This window comes from Cryptomeria japonica, chromosome 2 (assembly GCF_030272615.1).
Source record: "Cryptomeria japonica chromosome 2, Sugi_1.0, whole genome shotgun sequence".
NCBI classification, from domain to species: Eukaryota; Viridiplantae; Streptophyta; class Pinopsida; order Cupressales; family Cupressaceae; genus Cryptomeria; species Cryptomeria japonica.
Window position 1 is genome coordinate 23,139,813 of NC_081406.1, and position 22,597 is coordinate 23,162,409.

Below are 22,597 nucleotides of genomic sequence, written 5' to 3' on the forward strand. Positions count from 1 at the left end.
ATGTCATAATAGGTCCTCTTAAGGGGTCTTATGACATAATAGGACCTATTATGACATGACAGGTCCTCTTAAGGGGTCTTATGACATTATAGGACCTATTATGACATAATATGTCCTATTATGTGATAATCAATCCTATTATGTCATAATAGGTCCTACTAAGGCTCGTAATATGTCATAATAGGTCCTAGTAAGAGGTATAATGTCATAATAGGTCCTCTTAAGGGGTCTTATGACATAATAGGATCTATTATGACATAATAGGATCTATTATGACATAATAGGATCTATTATGACATAATAGGATCTATTATGACATAATAGGTCCTATTATGTGATAATCGATCCTATAATGTCATAATAGGTCCTACTAAAGGGTCTTATGTCATAATAGGTCCTAGTAAGAGGTATAATGCCATAATAGGTCCTCTTAAGGGGTCTTATGACATAATAGGACCTAATATGACATAATAGGTCGTATTATGTCACAATAGGACCTATTATGACATAATAGGTCTTATTATGTCACAATAGGACCTATTATGATATAACAGGACCTATTATGTTACAATAGGACCTATTATGTCACAATAGGACCTATTATGATATAATAGGTCATATTATGACATTATAAGTCCTGTTATGTCATAATAGGTCCTGTTATGACATAATACCCCTCAACTCTCTCTAAACGTACCATCTCTCTCTTCCAACCAACTTATCTTTCTCTACATATGTCATAATAGGTCCTACTAAGGGGTCTTATGTCACAATAGGTCCTCTTAAGGGTCTTATAACATAATAGGTCGTATTATGACATAATATGTCATATTATGTCATGATAGGATCTATTATGTCACAATGGGACCTATTATGACATAATAGGTTGTATTATGACATTATAGGTCCTATTATGTCGCAATAGGTCCTATTATGACATAATACCCCTTAACATGTCCTAGTAAGGGGTATAAAGTCATAATAGGTCATCTTAAGGGGTTTTATGACATAATATGACCTATGATGTCATAATAGGACCTACGATGACATAATAGGACCTATTACATCATCATAGATCCTATTATGTTATAATTGGTCCTTTTATGACATAATAGCCTTTAACAGGTCCTACTAAGGGGCATAATGTTATAATAGGTCCTCTTAAGGGGTCTTATAACATAATAGGACCAATTATGACATGACAGGTTCTCTTAAGGGGTCTTATGACATTATAGGACCTATATGACATAATAGGTCCTATTATGTGATAATCGATCTTATTATGTCATAATAGGTCCTACTAAGGGGTCTTATGTCATAATAGGTCCTAGTAAGAGGTATAATGTCATAATAGGTCCTTTTAAGGGGTATTGTGACATAATAGGACCTATTATGACACAAAAGGACCTATTATGTCACAATGAGACCTATTATGACATAATAGGTTGTATTATGACATTATAGGTCCTATTATGTCACAATTGGTCATGTTATGACATAATACACCTTAACAAGTCCTACTAAGGGGTATAAAGTCATAATAGGTCATCTTAAGGGCTTTTATGACATAATATGACCTATGATGTCATAATAGGACCTATGATGACATAATATGACCTATGATGTCATAATAGGACCTATGATGACATAATATGACCTATTATGTCATCATAGGTCCTATTATGTCATCATAGGTCCTATTATGTCATCATAGGTCCTATTATGTCATAAGCAGTCCTATTATGACATAATACCCTTCAATAGGTCCTATTAAGGGGTATACTGTCATAATACGCCCTCTTAAGGGGTCTTATGACATAATAAGACCTATTATGACATGACATGTCCTCTTAAGGGGTCTTATGACATTATAGGACCTATTATGACATAATAGGTCCTATCATGTGATAATCGATCCTATTGTGTCATAATAGGTCATACTAAGGGGTCTTAAGTCATAATCGGTCCTATTAAGAGGTATAATATCATAATAGGTGCTTTTGAGGGGTCTTATTATATTATGACTTAATAGGTCATATTATGTCATAATAGGACCTATTATGACTTAATAGGTCATATTATGTCATAATAGGACCTATTATGACTTAATAGGTCATATTATGTCATAATAGGACCTATTATGACTTAATAGGTCATATTATGTCATAATAGGACCTATTATGACACAATAGGACCTATCATGTCACAATAGGACCTATTATGTCACAATGAGACTTATTATGACACATTAGGACCTATTATGTCACAATGAGACTTATTAAGACATAATAGGTCCTATTACGTCACAATTTATAAGATCTTCTAAAATCTAGAATATGTATTATAACTCCTAGAGATCTTAAACCACTCTCAAACAACCTGCCAATATATACATGAAATATAACTTAAAATATAAGAAAGGAAAAAGACAAAGGGAAATGTGACTTAAAATTAAATGTTATATTTCATGTATATATAGTTTGCTTTAAAAAAATTAAATTAAATTTAAAAAAAACAAAAAAACAAAAAAATGAAACGGGATCCCGTTTCGTAAATGGGATCCCATTTCTAAAAAATTCAAACTTTGGTTCGGTTGTAGCTTCAGTTTTGGCTTGGGAAATGGCTTGGAGAGCTGTCCCTTTGACTTGGACCTAGTTTGACCTACAACTTGAAGGCCAAATCAATTTTCGTATAAAATAATGACTTCAAAAATATATCTGGACACCAAATTTTCATAATTTTTTTAAACATTGAAAACCCATTATAGTAGAGATTGTCTAGATTCGAAATATGTAATTTTTTTAAAAAATGGATCAATATTTTTATTTTTTAAAATAATTACTAATGAAAGAGGTCTATAAACTCGAAATAACATGGTTTTTTAGTTTTTTAATAACTTTTTTGTCTCTAAGTTTTAAAAAAATAAAATTATATGGCATCAAACTAGAGACAATTCTATACAGTTTTTTAAAAAAAAAATGTCAAGTTTAGGTCAAATTATGCTTGCCGTACACAAGAATTTTTCAACACAATGATTATGCCCAATAAAAAATTAACAAAAAAAACAATATGTAGAAAAAAATTACAAAAAAATATTCTCATCAAAGGTGAGTGAGGTATAGATCTTTTCCCAAAAGGATTTATAAAAATAATTTCATTTAGGTCAAATTATTCTTGCCATACACGGGCATGGTATGGTCCTGAAAAGTGACTTTTAAACTACAGGTTTTAGTAATGCCTATTCAAACTTCATTTTTAAGATCTGGGTATTAAAATAAATTACATATTTGGAAAGTAGACTTCGAGCTCTACATTTTCTATTACCAATTTTTTTCAATATTCATTCTTTAAGTGCCTCAAATCTTTAGGTCAAACAAGTAAAATTGAAAAAAATGGGAAAAAACTTCCACTTTTTGGCCAAAAAGTGGACACAACTTCTTGCAGGTACCCTTTTCAGTTGGATTTGTTCTAGTTTGCTAATCATCACACTGAAGCTATCAATAGAGGTTTTCAAAATTTTATGGCTTTGTTCACCAATTTTCTTTAGGGAATTCTCATGGCTGAGAATCCTCTTCTCCAATTCATTGAACCTAGCCTTCATAGCCTTAAATTGATAGCCATACACTCCAGTGATAGCCTCCGCATCGCTAATGGATTTTGTTAATTCATTTAGGTAATTAGGCAAGCAACTGAGATTGCTTGTCCCAATAGCTTCTAAAGTATCCACTTGTTTGGATGATTCTACCTGTTTGGTCTTCATGCTATCCATCTTCGAATAGAACCATTCAATAACCTTGTAAAAATCCATCATCCCATTCTTCGCAATATGAAGCATGGTCATAGGAGGATAGTTGTTGCCTTTGTTGAACTCTGGAAAGACAACAATATTTTCCAGGGTCTCCACATTAGCAACAATAGCTTTGTCATTGGGACGCAGAGTCTCACCTTCCATCACCATCTTCCCTTCTTTCTCAACATCACAAGTCAGTTTATTAGGGTCTAGAGGAGTAGAGTGGATCTTAGAGGTACCGTCCTCCTTCTCCAAAATGATATCAGTAATGACATGACTCCTCTTAGTTTTCTTCTTGGGTGGTGGGGTAGCATATTCACTTTCATTCTCCATCCCCTCATCATCCTCATCATCTTCTTCAAACTAGCTGTCTTCCTCCTGCACCTTACTCCTATTTATTTTAACCCCTTTTCCAGTTCTCTTTTTGCCCGACCCAGATGCCATATCTTTATCCTTCCCCTTTCCACTTCCTTTAGTAGAGGTAACCCTATCAAAATCATCTTCCAACTTAGTATCAGACCCCTCATCTTCACTGTCATCTGAGTTTTCAGACTCGTCTTCCGAGTCTGAAATCTCTATGATAGAATGTTGCACAAAGGTGGCCTTGACATGGTTGTATAGGAGCAACAATAAACCTTCATGCATGGGAGGGTTTATATCTAGGTTATTCCTAATCCTTTATTGGTGTAGGAGCACCCTTCCAAAATCTTCCTCTTTCTTTCTTTTGTTGGTGTTATGCTTCTTTTGAAGCCTTTGTATATGAATAAGAGCCATGAGCTCATTTGTTCTTGACTAGGTCCTAGTTTTAGGTCCTTAGTGTTTTGTTGTGATTTCTTGTGCAGGAGAGGTTGAGTGTGCCTTTGGATGTGTGTTAGGCCTTATTGGCATGTTATTGTCCTTATGATAGCCCAAAATAGTCTTAGGAGTCATGAAAAGAAACAATGGAAAAGTTGCTTAAAAGATGCAAAAGTTGCATGACAACTTTTAAAAGTTGTCAAGCAACTTTTCCACCGAAATGGTCAAAGACCTTTATTGAGAGTGGAGAGCCCTAATTTTGGCACATTGATTGAGGTATAGGTAGTATAAGATGTTTCAAACCCTAAAATATAAAAAGGTTAACCATTGTTGTACGACCCAAGGAAGGAAAGCTTGACTGTGACTGTATTATTGGTTACCAGTCAGTTTGAATGAAGCAACCAAGCAAATTAATGGATTGATTTTCATACAAAGATGTGTGGAGTGTCTTGTATGGTTTATCTAATTTCATTATGAGTAATTAGATTAGGTTTTTATTTGTAGGTTGTGTGTGTTTGTAAATACTTTGTAAACTGTTTTTTCTCTGTCTAGTTTTGGATTGGTTTGTGCAAATGGGATCATAACTCCATTCCCCATTGTGGAATCACCATGAAACCATGGGGAATGAGAGTGAAGACCTTGTACCATAGTTCAATGCAAGCAGGGCCCTTGAAAATGCAGGGAGGCCATATAAAAACCCACTCCTACGCGAGACTGAATAGTGCCCGACTAGGAAAGGTCAAGTTGCGGAGGTCTTGGAGAGCAAGGTTGGTCAGAGGAGAGTGTACCCTTTGGAGGGGGTGTAGAGGAGTCAGTGAAGCATCATTGGTGTGAAGGAGGAGCCTCCACCAATCTATAAAAGGTGGCTAAAACTCAAAACATTTACTGTGACCCAGGCAGACCCTAAAAACCCTCACAAAACCCTTAAAAACCCTAAAATTCACCCAAGGCACTGTACGGCCACTTGGAGGCCCAAAACTAGAGAAATCCTTGAGCCCTTGCCAAATGAATGGTAGTCAATTTTGGGAGTTTGGGTTGTTTGTGCATCATTTGTGAGAGGGAGCCCTAAAGGACCGGGTAGGAGGCCTAATTGGTCATAATCCTTGTAGCCCTATTTGAAGGCAAAAACACAAAATAGTGAAATCGGTAAGGGGTTGGAATCTTGAAACCTCTTGGGGGCACATGAATGGGTGGAAAAACCATGAAATTCACCTAACCTAACCTTGCTAAGACCTTGGAAGGTGTGGAACAATCCTAGCCCTTATTAGCCATAGTGAGGGGTTTTGAGACTCATGAGTAGGTGAGACCTTAGAAGCAGCAGTGCAACTCATTGGTGGGTGGATTGGGCAAGGTCAGAGGATTCCTCAAGAAAGGGAAGTCCTAGAGACCCTAGGGTGTGGAGATAACACCAGGTGATCCAAGGGAAGGATCCAAGAGCATAGACTAGTCTAGTCTATCCCAAACCCCAACCCATCAGATTGGTATCAGAGCCCAGTTAAAGATTTGTTGGACTGTGTATGTCTCTATCTACTGGTGAATCAGTAGGGGAGAGTAGGATGGTCACTAATGTAGAGCTGGCTAGGGTGGTAGAAGAGAAAAAGGAGAAGAATAGACTCTTTGAAGAAGCTATGAGTGAGATAAGGGATAAATTGCAGGAAGTGGTGGATCAGAGGACACAAGGACCTTGGGGTGAAGACACCAAAGACAAAGGAAAGAAAGCCATTGACATAGATGACATTATACTTGAACCAGATCCCTTGTTTAATGAAGAACCTTTTGTGAAGGCTATTAAGGCTTTGAACACCAAATCTTTTGAAGGATTACCACATTTCAGTGGGAGGATGGACATTGACATTGTTATGGAATGGATTGAGGGCATGGAAAACCACTTTGAGTGTGAAGGATTGACAGAGGCTCAAAAGGTTAAGGTTGCCAAATCAAGATTAAGGGGAGCAACTTTGACATGGTGGAAGTACCTGCAAGAAGAAAGAGTTAGCATGGGGAAGCTACCTATTGCCAATTGGAAGGCCATGGTGAGTAAGATCAAAGAGAACTACTTACCAGAGGATTATGAGGTTCAACTTCATAAGAAGAGACAAGGTTTGAAGCAAAAAGACCGTGATGTGACCTCCTACACCGAAGAATTTCAAAAACTTTGCCTTAGATCCAAAGTCCAAGAAGATGAATGTATTAAGGTGGCTACGTATCTAAGTGGCCTAAAGTGGAACATTCAAGAGGAGATAAGCCTATGGACTCCTACTACTGTTAAAAAATGTCATTAGCTTGCTATCAAGGTGGAAGAGAGGAACACAAGGAAAGGAGACTCCAATAATAGGGGTAGAGGCAGAGGTAGAGAACAAGTGAATCACCGAGGTGGTTACCAAAGTAAGGCAAATGAGCATAGGAACCAAGGAGAAGCCAAGTTGACTGAACATGGCAGTGAAACCAATATTAGAGGGGGCCATTCTAGAGGAAGAGGTGCACAAGGTGGTCCAAGTAGGGGTAGAGGTACCGGCAGAGGTAACTCCTACTTTGCAACGATGAAGTGTTACAATTGTGGTCAATTGGGACACCTGGCATATAGATGCCCTCACAAGCCTACATCATCTAATAGTGGAAAGAGGGTTGCTTATGCATATGAAGACTCTTCAAGTAGAAAGACACCTGAAGTGGACCATATTGAATCAAAGACTGGAGAAAATCTAATGTTCAATAGGGTCTTGATAAGACAACCAGTCAAGAATGAACCTAAGCATAGGAGAGCATTGTTTAGGGTGAGATGCAGGATCCTTGGTAAAGTTTGCAAGGTGATAGTTGATTCAGGCTCAATTGATAACATAATATTAGAAGAGGCAGTTAGGAAGTTGAAACTTACAAGGATACCCCACACTAACCCATACAAGGTGACATGGTTGAACCATGAGCAGAGTGTGCTAGTCAATGAATAGACTTGGGTAGAATTTTCTATTGGAGGATACAAGGATAAGATCCTTTGTGATGTGTTACCTATGGATGCCTATCACCTATTACTAGGTAGACCCTAACAATTTGATAGGAAGGTGATCTATGATGGAGAGGAGAACTCCATTTCATTCAAGAAGGACAGCAAGACCTTTAAGATTCAGTCTTTGACAGAGAATGAAGAGGGAACTTCAAGAACACCTAGTGTCTTATTGGCTACTGGTAAGGAATTATTAAACTTGCTACATGAGGAGGAGATAGTGAAGTGTTCCATCTTTGTGAAACCAAAGGAGGAAGAAGACAAGTTGCAGGCAGAAGTACCTAAGGAGGTGAAGCAAATGTTGCAAGAGTATAAGGAATAGTGAGTGATGGAACACCTGCAACACTCCCACCAAGAAGGTCTATAAGTCATCAAATAGACTTTGTTCTCAGAGCATCCCTACCTAACAAGGCAGCATATAAGCTCACACTTGATTAGAATAAGGAAGTAGAAAGGTAAGTGCAAGAGTTATTGGAACAAGGACTGATTAAGAAGAGCATCAACCCATGTGCAGTCCCGGTAGTGCTACCATCAAAGAAGGGAGGCAAGTGGAGACTTTGCACTGACTCAAGGGCAATCAATAGGATCACCATAACGTATAGGTTTCCTATTCCTAGAATAGAGGATTTGATGGACTGTATAGGAGGTGCTATGTATTTTACCAAGTTGGACCTTAAAAGTGGTTATCACTAGATTAGAATCAAGGAGGGTGATGAGTGGAAGACTGCTTTCAAGACCACATAGGGATTGTATGAATGGCTTGTGATGCCATTTGGACTCACCAATGCCCCAAGCACCTTCATGAGGTTGATGAATGAAGTGTTAAAGGATTTCATAGGTAGACTTGTGGTGGTGTACTTAGATGACATTCTCATCTATAGTAGAACTAAAGAGGAGCACCTTGAGTATTTGAGGTTAGTCTTAGAGAGGTTGCATAAGGAGAAGTTATCCATCAACCTAGAGAAGTGTGACTTCTTGAAGCAAGAGCTGGTCTACTTAGGATTTGTGGTGTCTAAGGGAACCTTGAAAATGGATCCAAGCAAAGTGGAGGCAATCTTGAATTGGCCTGCACCTAGAACAGGGACTGAAGTTAGAAGTTTCCATGGTTTAGCCCAATTCTATAGAAAGTTTGTGAGGAACTTCAGTGGCATACATGCACCAGTCCTTGACACCATAAAAGGAGGCCTTAAAACTAAGTTTAAATGGACTAAGCAGGCTGACAAAGCATTTCAATTGTTGAAGCAAGAAGTAGCCACAAAACCTATCCTTCTCCTACCTTCGTTTGATAAGATATTTACTTTGGAGTGTGATGCAAGTGGAATTGCAGTAGGGGGTGTATTGAGTCAAGAGGGAAGACCTGTGGCATTTTTCAGTGAGAAGCTTAGTGAAGCAAAGAAGAAGTACTCAGTCTATGACCTAGAGTTGTATGCATTAGTGCAGTCTCTAAAGAAATGGAGGCATTACCTACTTCCAAAGGAATTTGTGGTGTTCACAGACAACCAGGGATTGAGTTACATTAACACTCAAGAGAAGCTTAGCAATAGACATTTGAAATGGATGGAATATCTCTAATCCTTCACCTTCACCATTAAGCATAAGAAGGGGCAACTTAACAAGGTGGCAGATGCATTAAGCAGGAAGTTGTTGATAGTTCAAGAACTATAGTTGCAGAGCATGGGAATAGAAGGTTTCAAGGACCTCTATGAAGGAGATGAAGACTTCTCATCAACTTACAAGGTTTGCAAGGAGTTTGAGAACCATTTCCATGGTAAGTATGTAGATTACACTCTCCAAAATGGTCTCTTGTTTAAGGGTAATCGGTTGTGTGTACCAAGAGGATCCATGAGGGAAAACCTCATCCAAGAGAAACACAATGGTAGTTTGAGTGGACAATTTGGAGTCAACAAAACCTTGGATTTAGTATAGAGGTACTACTATTGGCCAAAGTTGCCAAGAGATGTGAAGAGGTATGTGGAGCAATGTGGTGCGTGTCAAAGAGAAAAAGGAGGATCAAGCAATGTTGGTCTCTATCAACCATTGCCGGTCCCAAATAGGCCTTGGGAATGTATAAGCATGGACTTTGTAGTAGGACTTCCCAAGACAAGGACGAGCATGGACATCATCTATGTGGTAGTAGATAGATTTTCCAAAATGAGCCATTTCATTCCATGTAGGACTACACATGATGCAAGCTATGTTGCACATCTCGTCTTTAAAGAGATTGTTAGGATTCATGGACTCCCTTTAAGCATTGTTTCAGATAGGGACAACAAGTTCATGGGCCATTTTTGGCAAACATTATGGAGGAGACTAGGAACTAACTTGTCATTTAGCTCAGCTTACCATCCACAAATAAATGGTCAAATTAAAGTTATCAATAGGGTGCTAGGCAACTTGTTGAGGTGTTTAACTAAGGAATATGGACAGACATGGGACCTAATCATTCCTCAAGCAGAGTATGCATATAATGACAGTGTGAATAGGACCATTGGTAGAAGTCCTTTTGAGATTGTGTATGGCAGACATCCAAGGGTAGTATGTGAGTTGAGAGACCTTGGTACTTTGGAGATGAAGAGTGGGCAAGCAGAGGAATTTACTCAAACCATCAAGGAAGTCCAAGAGCAAGTCAAGAAAGCCATCCTTGAATCCACTCAAAAACTGAAAGAAAAAATAGATGAGAAAAGGAGAGAGGTTCAGTTCAAGGTGGGTGACTATGTGATGGTCTATTTGAGCAAAGCTAGGATGCAAAGTGGTAAGCCTACAAAACTACAAATGAAGAGGGTAGGACCTTGTAGAATCCTATCAAAATATGGTGAGAATGCTAACAAGGTTGACCTGCCTTCAGATTTGGCTATATCACTAGTCTTTAATGTAGCTGACCCGATCATGTACAAGGGTGAGATAGAAGGGCAGACTGGGAGCCAAGCCAAGGTACTGTAGGACCTAGATGTTAATGTCTTACCATAGGTGAAGAAGCCTATAGCAGAGGAGATCTTAGAATCTAGGGTGAAGAAGTCCACTAGACACCAGGTATACATGGAGCACTTGGTAAAATGGGCAGGCCAACCTGTATCTGAAGCAACTTGGGTGGAGGAGAGCAAGTTCAAGACACTTGGCATAGACCCGACTCTCATCTCTTCTTCCATTTCTTAGTTGTGTGTAGAGGGGGAGTATGGTGCAGGAAAACCCTTCCAAACTCTTCCTCTTTCTTTCTTTTGTTGGTGTTATGCTTCTTTTGAAGCCTTTGTATATGAATAATAGCCATGAGCTCATTTGTTCTTGACTAGGTCCTAGTTTTAGGTCCTTAGTGTTTTGTTGTGATTTCTTGTGCAGGAGAGGTTGAGTGTCCCTTTGGATGTGTGTTAGGCCTTATTGGCATGTTACTATGCTTAGGATAGCCCAAAATAGGCTTAGGAGTCATGAAAAGAAACAATGGAAAAGTTGCTTAAAAGATGCAAAAGTTGCATGACAACTTTTAAAAGTTGTCAAGCAACTTTTAAAAGTTGTCAAGCAACTTTTCCACCGAAATGGTCAAATACCTTTATTGAGAGTGGAGAGCCCTAATTTTGGCACATCGATCAAGGTATGGGTAGTATAAGATGTTTCAAACCCTAAAATATAAAAAAGTTAACCATTGTTGTACGGCCCAAGGAAGGAAAGCTTGACTGTGACTATATTATTGGTTACCAGCCAGTTTGAATGAAGCAACCAAGCAAATTAATGGATTGATTTTCATACAAAGATGTGTGGAGTGTCTTTTATGGTGTATCTAATTTCATTGTGAGTAATTAGATTAGGTTTTTATTTGTAGGTTGTGTGTGTTTGTAAATACTTTGTAAACTATCTTTTCTCTGTCCAGTTTTGGACTGGTTTGTGCAAATGGGATCATAACTCCATTCCCCATTGTGGAATCACCATGAAACCATGGGGAATGAGAGTGAAGACCTTGTACCATAGTTCAATGCAAGCAGGGCCCTTGAAAATGCAGGGAGGCCATACAAAGACCCACTCCTAGGCGAGACTGAACAGTGCTCGACTAGGAAAGGTCAAGTTGCAGAGGTCTTGGAGAGCAAGGTTGGTCAGAGGAGAGTGCACCCTTTGGAGGGGGTGTAGAGGAGTGAGTGAATAATCATTGGTGTGAAGGAGGAGCCTCCACCAATCCAGAAAAGGTGGCTAAAACTCAAAACATTCACTGTGACCCAGGCAGACCCTAAAAACCCTCACAAAACCCTTAAAAACCCCAAAATTCACCCAAGGCACTATACAGCCACTTGGAGGCCCAAAACTAGAGAAATCATTGAGCCCTTGCCAAATGAATGGTAGTCAATTTTGGGAGTTTGGGTTGTTTGTGCATCGTTTGTGAGAGGGAGCCCTAAAGGACCGGGTAGGAGGCCTAATTGATCCTAATCCTTGTAGCCCTATTTGAAGGCAAAAACACAAAATAGTGAAATAGGTAAGGGGTTGGAATCTTGAAACCTCTTGGGGGTACATGACTGGGTGGAAAAACCATGAAATTGACCTGAACTAACCTTGCTAAGACCTTGGAAGGTGTGGAACAAGCCTAGCCCTTATTAGCATAGTGAGGGGTTTTGAGACTCATGAGTAGGTGAGACCTTAGGAGCAGCAGTGCAACTCATTGGTGGGTGGATTGGCAAGGTCAGGGGATTCCTCAAGCAAGGGAAGTCCTAGAGACCCTAGGGTGTGGAGAGAACACCAGGTGATCCAAGGGAAGGATCCAAGAGCATAGACTAGGCTAGTCTATCCCAAACCCCAACCCATCATTTATGCTAGTATTTAAGGAGCTAAACAAGGTAGAAGGGAATAAACACCAAATATTTATGGTGGAAGTGATTCAAGAGAACAAAATAATATCCATAAACATGAGAATATCTATCATCAAGAGTAACATATTGCATCACAACAAAGAAAACCCATCTGCATACATTTTTAATCACCTTTGGCGAATAGTAGGTCTTGGTGGATTTCACCAATTTGGCTTTCTCAGATTCTTCCTTCAGGAATCACTTAATAGTTGCCTCAATGATCTTTCTGTCCTTGTAGAATTTTCTGCCCTCCATTGGCATCCTAGTGACTTCAGCAATCATCCCTTCATCAATTTCCACCTTTCTTCCGCCTATGGTTATTTTGCCCTCCTTCCAATTCTTCTTGAATAATCTGGTAATGGTAGGATTTTTACCTAGGATTCACTCCATATACCCTATCATCTTAGCAGTCTCCAAAATAGCCCACGCTTTTGGCTTCTTCTTCCATTCATCATAGGAAAGCAGCTCTATCCTTTTCATGTTGCCTCCTATAGCGTCAATGACAAAATTTCTCCCTCCCTTCACAGTGCAGAACATGGCAAAAACAGAGACCAAAATGCATAGCAGGGAAACCCTCGAAGTAGAAATGGGCACCTAGAAAGTATGCAGAGTCCCATCTACATTAAACGCCAACTCAATCTTCGAGCACCGCTCTTTCTAACTCATTATGGTAACTATCATTGATAAGTATGTGTTGTAATCATCACTTATCACTCCCTCTTTTCCATGCAATTGATCATAAATGAGGATGGCATGGGCCTCATGAGGAAGATCCATCTCACCTCTCCAGCTAATCATTTGTTAAGCACAGACAACCATGTTGGCAGCCCAATCAACCATAGTATTGGTCTCTCTATAACTGTGAGAGATCACACGTTGCTCGAAGGACTTAAATATATCCTTGGCCTGAGACATAATGTTTTTCATAGTCCATGACGAGCAAGATAGATCCTTTAGGCATTTAACAGTTTTATTAGATTCTCTCTCAAGCCAAACTTTAATATATCCCAATGATTTAGCAAGGGCAAGGGCTTGATAAGCTACCATGGCTTCGGCTAAGTGGTTTATTTGGTATCCCATTAGGATAGCCACCACCGCAATACAATAGCCAACTTCATTTTTTATCACTCCCCCACACCTAACCAGCCCCGGGTTTCCCTTGGCCGGCCGATCAAAATTAGCTTTAATCCAACCAGTCGGAGGAAAATACCATTTACTACTTCATCTCTTTTCCTTCTTATCACCCTTGTCTATAGATGCAGAAACATTCCAATTATTGAACAGATCCAATTCATCCCTGCTCCGAAAAAGAAGAGGCTTACCATCATTTTTCAGATTTTCCACAATGGCCCACTTAATTTTAGAGAAAACCACTTCAGGAGAGGAGAAGGAGTCTCTGAATATCCTGTTGTTCCTTTCTTTCCGAATTCCCCAAATGACATGAGGCAGAATGAGGTCCCATAGTTGTTTGATAGATTTGTTCTCAGAGATGCATCTCCAACCAATGAAACATTCTTGAATAGAAGCAGGAAAAGCCCAGTTCAGATTCCATAGCTACAAAATCTGTAACCAAAATCTGTGACCAAATAGAATGAGAGGAGTAGTGAAGAGCGATATGGTTAACATTTTCTTCCTCATTAAGGCAAAGGTAACACCTATTGGGTAGGAGGAAGCCTCTTTTGTAGAAATGATCAATGGTAAGGATTTTATTCTGTAGAAGGATCCAAAAAAAGATATTGATCTTGGGAATAAGACCACAAATCCAAGCTTTAGACCAACAAGGGGATGGCTCAAGAGATTGTGACAACAAAAGAACAACCAAAGCCACCGAATAACTACCAGAAGAAGTACCAACCCAAATGATCCTAGATCCTCAAGCAAAGGGTCCACCAAAATAGAATTAAGAAAAACCATGACAGGGTTAAGGGATGGGTATATGGAATTTAGATTCACCCATTGGTTGTGCTTCCAATAATTAGCCACTTTGGTTCCAAATTTGTCCTTGCACATAAAGATAAAGGGAGAAAAATAATTCTTGTTGGAGAGGGGGGTCTCCAACAACTAAATATCCTCCTAGAAATTGAATTTTCTACCATTACCAATAGTCCATCTTTTACCTATTCCAGGAACAATTTTAGATTGAAAAACATTATTCCAAATCATAGAACCAGAAGGGGCTTCAAAGGAATTAAGAAACTCTGCAAGAGACGTATGAGGATGCATGTATTTAGCTTTCTAGATTGAATTCCATTCACTAGTTTTCCCAAATGATCTCCATATTTGTTTGACAAGAAGGGCTTTATTAATGGTTTTAATGTTTCTCAGACCAAGGTCACCCATTCTTTTAGGTCTACAAAATTTTTCCCAGGCGATCAGAGAAATCCTTTTCCTCTCCTCAACCCCTGACCAAAGGAAAGACTTTTGAATCTTTTAAATAGCATCAACAAAGTTGGTCGGGATTCTAAACAGACTTAAAGCATACACATGCAAAATCTCTCTAACATTGTTATTTCTTCAAATTTTCATCAAATGAGCCCATGTAAGTGTTAAACCAAAATATGAATCTCACACATCTCTCAACCACAACCATGGTTCACATACCACTTATTAAAAAAATATTACATGTTGATTAGGCCATTTCTTGAATAACCTCATGAGAGAAAAATATATATATGCTATTTAGAAGAGATCTCAATACAATGACAACCAAACCAAACAACCAATTAGTCAAATAGTCAACCTCAACCACTAAACATTTGCTTATTTATATAGAATCAAGCTCACAAAAAATAACCAAGTGATAAAGTAAAATCATGTGCCTCAAAACCAGAGTACACAAAATCATTGACTACACAAAATCATTCTTAAAGATGACACAAAACTCTTAGGTAAATTTTATGTCAAGTAAAATAAATGATTAAATTAATGCATCCCAAATCATAACCCAAATTAGCATATGAAATTGCTAATCCAAAATATTCCTCTACTCCTAAGTTTTCTTATCTTCTATCTAAAAATACCTCATCTTCAAAATCCATTTTGCAACATTGAAGTACTTGCACCAATGTATAGACTAATTATGTATCAATTTATTACTGTAGATCAATGTTAAATAGAAAGGTTTTGTTTATATTTTTCTTATCTCATTTCTCACAATTTGTAAGATAATAGGTGATGAGGGTAAAAAGATAACCTCCTTGAAATGTCATTTCTAGTTTTAAATCTATTTCTCATATGAATTTGCAAGTGAAGAAAAAAGATATGTGAGTGCTAAAGGTAATTAGTTCTATTGTTTTACAAAACCCTATTGTCATTTATAAGTGAGGAACCTATTTGATGAGTTCTTGTACACGAAATAAGAATGGATAATGACACTGGAAATATTGTGATATTTCATAGAGGGTTAAGGATGTCAATAATTATGCCCCTAAGATTCATCTATTTGTACACACTTTTATAGAAAGAGAGTAAGACTAGTATTCTTACATGAATAAAGGTGGACATCAAATAAACTTAGAAAATATTAAGAAAAAATTCTTGTTAGAACTTGCTTGTATCTATAAATATTTCATCAAAATATTTTTATTCTTAGAGTTATTAGAGTTCTAATTTTCTGCATACTTCTTTGAACCATTTATCATAAATTTTTAATTGATTCAATTTCTCCTTGCACTAGGTTCCTCATTCTACTTATGCTCTTAGTTGGTATTTCCAAAGCAAAATTAGCCAAAAAGTCCTTCTTTACTTATTATGTAGTGGTTGCATGATGTGGGTAATTTTTCATGTACCACTCAAGTTCCTCTTTTCTTAATGATCCGAAAAAATCTAACTATTTATCCTTGTCTTCATCTCTGAAGTCCAAACCTTTCCTAGACCAATTCCAATACAAATACATGTTCCACATTTTCTATAGTTTCTGTTCCAAAAACTAGAATATTAATTGTAGATTCCATTGTGTTTGAGTTTTGTTTCGATTTAGGGTTTTGTGTCATTGTGAGTTTATTCTTTGGTTGTTTTTTAATTTTTGGTGTTGTTTGTTTTGTCTCCTTATATATGTGAAAATAAGTACCTTCATCTCTTTCAAGTTTGATATCAAAATAATATTTTCCTAATATTTCACTCCAATGGATATCCTGCTCTTTCTTTCTTCTCTTTTCTCCTAATTATCTTTCTTCTTCTTTTCTCTCTGTGGTGCTAACTATTGTGCCAAAATTCTATTTTAGACCTTAAGGGGGATGGTCTTGGTCCAAGTGTTGTGAATTTTCCCAACAGTGTTTCAACCTTTACTTTGTAAACAATATTTGGTTAGTTAATGGCTTAGCTTCTTTGCCCAAATTTGAATTAGCTTCTTCCTCTTTATTTTCTTCTTCCTTTATTAATTTGCTTATATTTGTATTAACCACTCTTTTTAAATAATCAGTAAGGGATAATGAACTTATCTAGAATTTTTTGGAACTCTTTAAACCTGTCATCTAACTTAATTGTCACACTAGAGGCACCCAAGGATACACCACAAGCAAGTGAACAAATCCCATTGGTCAAACCAAAGTAGTTACCTTGAAACACAAGCATAAGAACTAATGCAACAACAAATAGATATTATAGCCCACATGGTATCAGAGGACATGTTACGCCAACATCACCGACCACATTTAAAAGTTTACCATACACATTGCAGTTTATAGGGGGTGCTATACTTGATTATTGCAGTCTAAATAAAATACAAAAAAAGTTAATACAAGTTTACCACACTATAAAGGGATCCTAAGCATCTCAAAAGATGAAAAGGCTTATACAAGGGCTAAAATGAGCCTAAAAAAATTCTAAGGGGATGAACATTAAAGTGGATATAAAACATAAGTGAAATTGCAAGGGTATACAATTTCTAGATAGCACTACACATTCCTTCATTCATTGCCCAAAACTTATAGAATGACAATAATTAGGATCCTTGAATGAAATGTTTCCTTTGGATTTTCCATGTTATTACTTTACCCCATTTCAACATATAGTTCTCATATTCTTGCATGTTTCTACACTACACAACTTTCTTACTTTCATACTCTCTTTCTCTCTAGACGTTTCTACAATAATTCACAATATTCTTGCTATCTCGGGCATGCCATATCCTCTAGCTCTCTTACTTTGAGTTATTCTCCAAGATTTGGGGTTTTTTTTGTTCTTTCTTATCATTAGACATTTGTTGGTTATGGTTATTAATATTTGCAAGATTTTTTCCATTGTTGTTTGTGACAATCATAGTATTGGTCTTCCTTGCATTTTGAAGAGATGATATTATAGTACCTATTCATTTTAATTATATTGGATTATATTGTTCTAAGAACACTCCTAAATTATGCACATCCTAAGCTTCCTTTCATACACATTTATAATGGATTTTTTTTTTCATGAATAAACTATATTAAATTGCTAATATAATTTGATTTTATTTAACTTAGACATTGACTCATATAGGTTAAGAACACACATGGCCTTGTATTGACTACTCATAGGTGCTGGAGGGCTCAAATAAGGGCTTGACCACCTTTACAAGCTCTTATGTAGTCTTAACCCCTTTTCTTATCCTAGGTTTATCTCGAGGTTTTATCCCTCTAAATTGTGGATTCTACTTGATGACCTTATATCCTTGGCCCTCCTTCTTTACTTTGATATTTTTATTTGATTTTCTAATTATGAAATACTATGTTGTGTTTTATTCTTTTCTTATGTCTAATATGTTATAGATTGTCAATCTTCATATGATGCAGACTATATATCTGTAAATGACTAAACAATTGCCTATGACATAATTATAACATTATCCTTGATTTATGATAATCTCTATTTCACATTGTGTAACCTACACTTTATTTCACAACTACTCTTCATGTCTTCATTATTTAATGTGAGAATGATAGTTGTTCCATTATGCACTAAGTTTTTAAAAATCTACTACATTAGGGCTCTCAAAAGCCTAAGTCAAACTTTTAGAATAATGCTCTTCAATTTTTTTAAAATTCTCTTTCAAACGCTTTACAAAATACTCAAACGCTCTTCACATGCTCTATTAACTATTAGTTTTTAAATAATTTCTTAACAGCTCCGCTCTTCACATGCTTCATACACTTGTTCAATATATTATTAAAAACTGTATTTAATACCAAGACATATTTAAATAATAATAAAAAACTAAATAACAATACAATTTCCATTTTTCCAATTTGATAGCATGGAAGACATTATTGGAAGGGACCCACATCATGGCAAACATTTTCTCTTTTCCTGTCATTGCTTTTTAAAAATAGAGGACATTTTTATATACTTATCATTGCTCTTTCTTTTTCTTTTTCTTTTTCTTTTTTAAATAGATGGTATTTCTTCCGTGCAAGCACATTCCCACCCACACCAAACTCTTATTTGAAAATGCCACTTGTATACTAGTCTGGCCTTAGGTAAGCTTCTGTTTTTTATCTGAAATTTTACGTCAAATATGTGTGAGTATGCACACACAAAAATAAAATAAAATTAAAAAAATAGATTATTAATATTTCTATATTGTATATTATTTATAAAATATTAATGATTTTATATTTATTATAATTATAATTTATTTATGAAAATTTATGTTAATTTAAAATTCAAGTAATTATATATTATTTGATTGTTGATTGTATCTGATTTCACATATACCTACCCACGCAACACACACATACATGTGTATGTATGTATGCATGCAACACGCATATACATATGTATATATGTATATGTTTATGTATGTATATGCATATATATGTACATATACATATACATATACATATACATATACATATACATATACACATATTTATATGTATATTTATTATAAATATAATTTATTTATGAAATTTCTATTTATTGAAAATTCAAGTAAAAATATTTTTTTTGATTGTTGATGGTATTTGATTCTACACACCCACACACACATACATGTATATGTGTGCGTGTGTGTATATGTATATATATGTGTGTGTCATATAAATATACACATACATACATACTTATACACATATACATATATACACATGCACATATACATACAAATATACATATACATATACATATACATATACATATACATATACATATACATATACATATACTGATGAATAATGATGAACTACTAAGGTTCTAACCGGTACTGAGAGGAGGGGGGGGGTGAATCAGTACACACAAAAACTTGCTCCCATACTTTGACAAATCAAAACACAGATAACTGGTTGTCTTCACCACTGTACTTAACCATAGCAATACTGGTTAAACAAAAATACTTTAGACAACATTCAACAGATCTCAAATCTTGATAGCTACTTTACCAGTTTAATCATGCATGAGTTGTACCAATAAAAACCACAACCATTAAACAATGCATGCATATCTAACTTAATAAAAAACTACTCAATCATCACATGAAAAACTCACAACCCATAACACAGATTTTTCACGTGGAAACCCAAATGGGAAAACCCACAGTGGGGATGAATACCCACAAGCTTGTTTGTGAACTCTTTGAAGTCTGCTTTGTTAGGAGCCTAGTTTGGTTAAAGACTTTACAATAAGGTCTTGTTAGGAACTGATCCGGTTAAGGATCACCTAGTTAAGGGATGGCTATATACCTTGTTAAAGGTTGAAACCCTGTTAAAGGTTACCTTGCTAGAGGATTTAAAGAACTCAATAAACTTGAGTCACCTGGTTAGAGGATTTACAACAAAGCCTGTTAAAGCTACCCAGTCAGGGATTTTCCTTCTGTTGAAATGGTTAGAAGACAACAACTAAAACTCTGATCTGATAACAATTGTCCTTGCTAAGGCAGACCCTTTACAGTTTCTCTCTTCTACAATCACACTCTGTAGATTCCTCACTCTGGTTTGGCAAGTATCAAATCTCCAACATGCGGACACAAACACAACTTTTGCAACCACTACAATAACAAAACTCATCGACCTTATAGACAACAATTAGGTCGGTAGCATAAACCCTAAACCCTAAACATTTTAGGTTTACAATTACAAGCGGTCCAATCCTGACCATCAAATAAATTACATAGAATGTAACGATCTAAACTAGATCTCAAGTCATTCTACATCGTCCAATCTTCATCGCATCTGGAAAACAGTAACCCATCACGCGCTTTTCACATACCTCTAAGAAAAATGCACATTCCTGAGGTAGACATTCAATGCATTTGATCTTCATGCGCAAGATCCTCAAAGAAATCCTTCACGTGCACACAACTGACGTGGCATCTTGATCCTTATCCTTGTTCTTAACTAACTCATCACAAAACATCATTGGCTGCACCGCACAAGCCAAATCGGAAACCCTAGAGCTGAACTGAGACTACCAACTGGTAGTCACACTTAGTGAACCCTGACACCGGTCCACCCATTCGGTTGACCATAACCGCTTCCGATCTTCATACCAGTGCATACTGGTTCACCTGCTTGAGCACTTATTGACATCAATGACAACATACATTATCACCGCTTCATCATATGCCAACATATACATATAGATATAGATATACATATACATATACATATACACACATACACATACACATACACATACACATACACATACACGTATTAAACACAAACACACACACATACAACTTTATTTGACCTTGGCTACAACTCTATATATCCATTAAACCAATTATAACATCGTTTTGTGTCTACCTTTTCACCATAAAAGAATTAAAGAACTTAAAAAGATAGGTATACAACAATAATAAAGAGAGATTTTTCCATGTAGTCTTTTTGGACACTTGGTAGCTCTTTGATTGAAGCAAAAAATAAGATTTCTATTCCTGCATCAACTTTTAGTGTAATATAGATTATCTTATGCTTCCAAATGTCAATCTAGATTATTTTAGGACTAATCAAACAATGAATGCAAAGTAAACTTCTATTTATAGATATCAATTCTTGACAAGTTCAATAAGCTATGAAACTTTTAATTGGTTAATGGATCATATATTTAACATTGTCATCCTTTGATAGATAATCTACAACAATTAAAAAACCATGGGAAAATTAATTATGGGATATTTTTTTGGTAAATGACATTAAACCGCTATTTTATGCATATCTTGTAATTATTGTAATCCATGAGACCATCTCTTTAGGTTGCGTTCAACCAATATGATTTATTTTGACCTTGTCAATACTAATGGGTGATGAAATTTTAATGTCATAATTATACCCTGTGCAATTCCATGCTACACAAATGCCTTTGCTTTACACTAAATGGAGACCTTCATCTTTTTGTCCTTTTGTCCACATGGATCTCTCTATCACCTATTATTTTATCTTTTTTCCCAACTTCGTTGACTGTATGGCTCATGGACACCCATGCACGACACTAGCATCTTGTGAATTTTCAGTCTGTAGGTGACCATTTGAGTGTTACGCCTACAAATTGCAGAGTTAGTAATGCCTTTTCCCATGACCAATGATGGTTTCATTCCCAGAATGCATATTTGGTTGGAAGCTTCATTTTGAGGGGTTGGCAGCTCATTCTAGTATGCTATTCACTCTATGATCTCTAACTAAGCTCACTAATCATTCCATTGAAGCTCTCTAGTGATATATCCAACACTCTCACCATTCTTTTCTCTCTCATATTTTGAATACTATTGTCACTCTTTGAGGAAGACTTCACACTCCATCTTCTTCATTTGAAAATCTACTCTCTTTGGGTGTGGAAGGGGAGTTCCCTTATTTTCCATCGTTATCTCCATTAGCATACGTGTTATCATATTTAATTTCTATTCCATTATTGGTTTATCCAAATCTATCTATTTGGTTGTCCATGGAAGTGGAAATACCAAAATGGGGGTTTGACTATGGCAAACCACTAAACACAGTCCCAACGTTTTTCCTTTCTGGTTTGTGTGCAGGTTTCGTTGGAGAAGAGTTTCTTTGCTACATGCTTCAATCGCGGACCCTTTGTGAGGTCATTTCTTTCCCTAAGTTTCACTCTTTTATTTAGAATTTGTAGTCATTTTGTGATGCAGGAGCATCCCTGGTTCATGGCAATCTTGCATCAACCAAAAACATTTTCTTTTCAGTTTGTTTCCTATTTTAGAGTTTGATTAAAACTTATGGATCTATTTATATTTTGGATGCTTATAGTTGGTACTAAACA